We start from the raw sequence: 4,918 nt of genomic DNA, 5'->3' as shown, positions 1-4,918 counted from the left end.
CAAATCACTACTGAAGATTTAAAAAATTAATCTACATTTATAACAATGTCATCCAATTCGCCATCCATATTTCTGAAATGTAGCAATTTTCTAAACTGACATACTCCTGTATTTTAAATCTTTGTGGAGCTAGTTCTAAACTCTTCTCAGTTTTTTTTTTTTTCAAATTGTGGATAAAAAGCCATCAACCCTAGAATTGTGTGGGGAAGAGAGCTGCAAACCCAAGGTTCTGGGTCCTACAAAAGCAACATTGAATTTCTGACAGTTCCTATGAAAATCTGCCTTTTTAGCAGCTGTCTAGGTGATTTGGGGCAATCTTCTCTAGGAGCTCTACAATGTAATGTAGATATTATTACTTTTTCTTTTCTTTGTGAACTGTTAATGACTATTACTCATAATAAAAAGGCCCTCACTTCCTTATCTGATTCTCTAATTGACTACACTCCTGCATTCCTGAGAATGCTTTTGTAAAGTTGATATCACAGGTATTCCAAAACTACACATTAAAGTTTAAATTGCTTCTGAAATGTGTTCAAAGGAAAGCCCCATCCCAGAGAAGAAAGAAATCTGTGAGATGTATACACAGAAAGAGAGATGTCCACATGTAGACATCCCAAGTCTCCATTTCTGAGTTGTTATAAATAAGTGCACTTTGAATATTTAAAGGATTGAAGAAATTCAGATGTGAGCTGTAGCAAACGTGTAACTTGATGAGACTTGTTTTATCATGCTATTATCTTCACTGAGCATGAAATTAGATTTTTTAAAGCTATGTTTTCTAAATATCTCCCCCAGTTTTAAGTTTAGGCATGTTTGGAAGCTTAATAAACATAGCCTCTAAATCAAATAGCTCTGATTTGGAAGCAATTTTAGGCAGTATCACCCTGGGTGGAAAAGTCTCTCTGCATACCAATGCTTCATCTTTAACTTAGACTGTTCCAAAATTAGAAATTAAGCAAAAAAAAAAAAAAAAAAAAGCAGTTGGGAGGGAAAAAATACTGTCTTGTGAATTCAAACATTTTTCCTTTCTGTTTATTCACACAGGTGAGAATTTTGGATGCCACCTCTTTGCTGGAGGGGCAAGAACTAAGGGAGATCTAAGAAAGCCCAAAAGGAGGAGACAGGGAGATGGGACACTGTGGCATTCAAAGAGCAGATTAAATGTTGCCCCAAGAAAAGCATCCTGACATTCACTCTGTACCTAGCCCTCCTAAAGCAAATAGTTTCACTGGCGCTCCTCCAGAAGCATTTTAATGGAGGAGTTAATTACCCCTCCTAGAATGCTGACTTTTATCTTTCTGAAAGAGACTCTGCAGTAATACCCCCTTTATTTTATTTTTTCCACACTTATTTGGCTGCTACGCTGCCCCTCTACCCCAGCCTAAGAAGGAAATGAACACTAGGGATACTACGATTTTTCTAATTGCATGATTTACATCAATTTCTGGGCTGGGTGTCGCTGTTTGGCTATGTTTGTTTTTGTCAAAGGCCCAGTGAAAATCTTGCCAGAGGGGAAAATAGATCCTAATTCATTTGCCTGGGAGGAAGGAAGTCATCAAATGCTCTTTCATAATAAAAAGAAAAAAGTTTCACACTTCACACACACAAAAATAATAAAGCACAGAAAAAGCTACTTTGTGTTGCACAAGCAGTGGTGTGACACTGCCACAGTCACCAAGAGCTGAATTCCCTAGAGAAAAGTATAATCCCGGAACATGTGTCCAGATTTCAACCCCAGAAGCAGTTGTGCACTAAGACACTGATCAGGAGTGGGGATGATTTCTCCACTTCTCTCCCAAAAGCCACTCATGCTTTTTCCACTGAAAATGCAAAATAAAAGGGGGTGGGTGGGAGGGCTGTAAAAATGGAGATTGGACAAATCTGGGAAAAAAGAGAAAGGGACAAATAATAAAGTTAGTTACTTTTACTCCATGATTTTACTATTACAAATCTCATCTTTTTTCTTAGTGTGTGTGTGGGGGGGGGCACGTTGTTTCTAGGCTTACAGTAAAAGATCTTAATATTTCCTCCCAAGAACTTGTTCCCTAAAGAATTGGAGAAGAAGGAAATATTGTATGCATTCTTTAAAAGCCTCTGTGCTAACAGAGTTACAGAACTATTTATGATAAAATAATACATTATGGCCCAGGTTCATTTAAAAACACTAGATAAATTTGAGCTGGAGTTGGGGAAACCACTGGACGGTATTAACTGGTGGAGGAATCTCTCCAGGTGCAGAGGGAGCATGGTCTTCTCCTGGATGAGCACAGGTAGCTTTCTAAGCAGGGGGCCCTTTGTTAGACAGGAACCAGGGACAGGAAAAGCAGCTCTTCTGCATGGACCACCCCTTCCACAGAAAGGCAAGTTGGAGCTAGCATGCTTCTTACAATCCCTTTTACTCTTAGCATCATTCTGGCTTATAATTTTTAAATATTGAGAACTCACTGTACTTCAAATTTAGGGTTATTATAGCTAAGCCAGTTAAGATTTATGAAAAGAGAGAAATAGGAAGTAGGGAGAAGTTCAAATAACTCCCCAAATTATGTAATCTGTTGTTTCAAAATTATTTAGGATAAATGCTAATTTGTTTTATTTCCACTACTAGTTTCTTTTGTTCATTGAAAAGAAAGTTTTGTTATTGTATTTGTTTGTTTCTTCTTTGTAAGAGTCTTTTTTTGTTTTGGGGGGGTTTTTTTTTGGTACCGGGGATCGAACTTGGGTCCTCAGCTTGCGAGGCAGGCGCCAGAACCACTGAGCTAAATCCCTGGCCCAGTAAGAATCTTTTTTTGTTTGTGACTTGTACTCTGAATAATATGTTGGCCATTCTTTAAAGATCATGATACACAGTGTACCGACCATTGTTGTTTTCTCAATATTATGTTATGAAATTTTGTTTTATTTTTTATAGAAGTGTTTTTATATTTTCTTTATTAATATCTACTTGTACTACATTAAAATAAAAATTTTAAACTTTTTAGAAAACTACATGTAGATTAATGGATCTATTGACTTTCTTGATGTTATATCTTCACAATTTTTTCTGTGAACTTCCTTTAAGTGTCAGACACTAGAAAGTCCCAGTTAGCTACATGTACATTCCCAAAAGCCAACCAGCTATTTTTCAGAAAAATAAAGAAAAAATGAGGAGAGATCATTAAAGGAAGTCAAGGCCACAAAAGAATTCTTATAACAGTACTACAGCATCCTGACCACCCACGGAAGCCAAGGCTAAAAGCACATCTCCTTGCCAACAGGGAAGCCAGTCACATACTGGCTACCAGTATGAAAAACTTCTACATGTATGGCTGTGTTTGCTTTTCAAGTCACTACTATGTGATTAAGTCACAGGGAGTATGATTCACATGTTCAAATGAAGGAAACAAGCCAAGCAGCCTAGCGCATATCTGTAATTCTCACACTTAGGAAACAGGATTGCAAGTTCCAGACTATCCTGGGCTACTGAGCAAGACCTTTTCATAGATAGATAGATAGATAGATAGATAGATAGATAGATAGATAGATAGATAGATAGATAGATAAATAGACAGACAGACAGACAGACAGACAGATAGATAGATAGATACCAAAAAAAAATTTGAAGCACTTTCCTGACTTAAGAGCCACTATTCTTTCTATTAGCTTCTTCCATTCTCATTGTTCTGTCCTGGGGGCTGACACTCATATTCCCCACAAACATGCCAAAACAGTATGAGCAGGCCCTCAGTAGCCCTCCACTGGAGTACACTGTGAGAATTAAACCAAGTCAACAGAGGAAATTTACTTAATATAATGCCTGCAAGTCATGTACATAGTGTGGGAATTAAAATTTCTGTGTATATTTGTATATATAATTTATGTATTAGAATAGACACATACATTTTGTACATATATGGGTGTGTGTGCAAATTTGCCTAAGTATTCTAGCACACACACACACACACACACAACCTGAACAGGGATAAACATATAGTAACAAAGTTAGCTCCAGTGGGACACCAGTCCTCTAACCCTAGAGTTTAAAAAATAAAAATAATGTGCAAAAAATTCTTTCTTCAGTTTTCTCGCTGAGGAATCTTGGAGAGCAGATATGTTTCTTAAAAGTTCTAAGTCCCAAGCTAAAGTGGGAAAAGGCCGAGCTGTCTTAGGAGTGAACCAGAGGTGCAGGGCTTCCTAGTCCTTAACGCAAAGCAGAGCCTTTCTGCCTCAGCTTGTCTCATGACTCTCCCTCTGCCAGGGTGCTTTTGGAGGAGAAATGGGCAACCCAGTTTCGTGATTAATTCCCAGCCCAGCTCTTGGGCAAACGAGATTGTCTACACTTCTTGGAGGTCCTTTCTGAAGTTTAGGGGAGAAAATGAAAATTTTAAGCTAAAAGGAATATTCAGAAGGAGAGGGAGAGGAGAGGAGAGGAGAGGAGAGAAGAGGAGAGGAGAGGAGAAGAGAAGGGAGAGACTCTTCTCCCTGCGCTCCTCCCCTTCTGGGTAATTGACAGTCCAGCGTCTTCCCTGGGGCCGGTGCAGCCAGGAAGCCAACTAAGGCCTCGGTATCCTGGAGGATAGAGTCACAGAGACAGTCCTTTAAAGCTGCGGGCAGGAACAACAAGCTCCAGAATAGGGCCGGGGATGTAGCTTAGTGGCGCTGCGCCTGCCTGGCAAGAGCGCAAGGTCCTGAGTTCGATCCCCGGTACAAAAAAAAAAAAAAAAAAAAAAAAGGATACAGAAGGCCATACTGTGAGTGTGAGGAGGAGTTGAAGGAAGAGAAAGCAGGAGGTTCCTCCGAGCGAGCCTGGCGGATTCTAGGGCGCGGGCTGGAGCAGGGAGAGAGGGCGGCGTGCGGGCTTCGTGCCCGAGCTCAGGGCCCAGCACCAAATCCGCGCGGTGCCGGCCCCTGGGACCTGCAGCGCCAGAGGCTGAGGGCACTG

Source organism: Heterocephalus glaber, unplaced genomic scaffold, assembly GCF_053883595.1.
Source record: "Heterocephalus glaber isolate CG9 unplaced genomic scaffold, H.glaber_assembly_v1.0 deba00001454, whole genome shotgun sequence".
NCBI classification, from domain to species: Eukaryota; Metazoa; Chordata; class Mammalia; order Rodentia; family Bathyergidae; genus Heterocephalus; species Heterocephalus glaber.
This window is presented reverse-complemented; position numbering follows the sequence as displayed.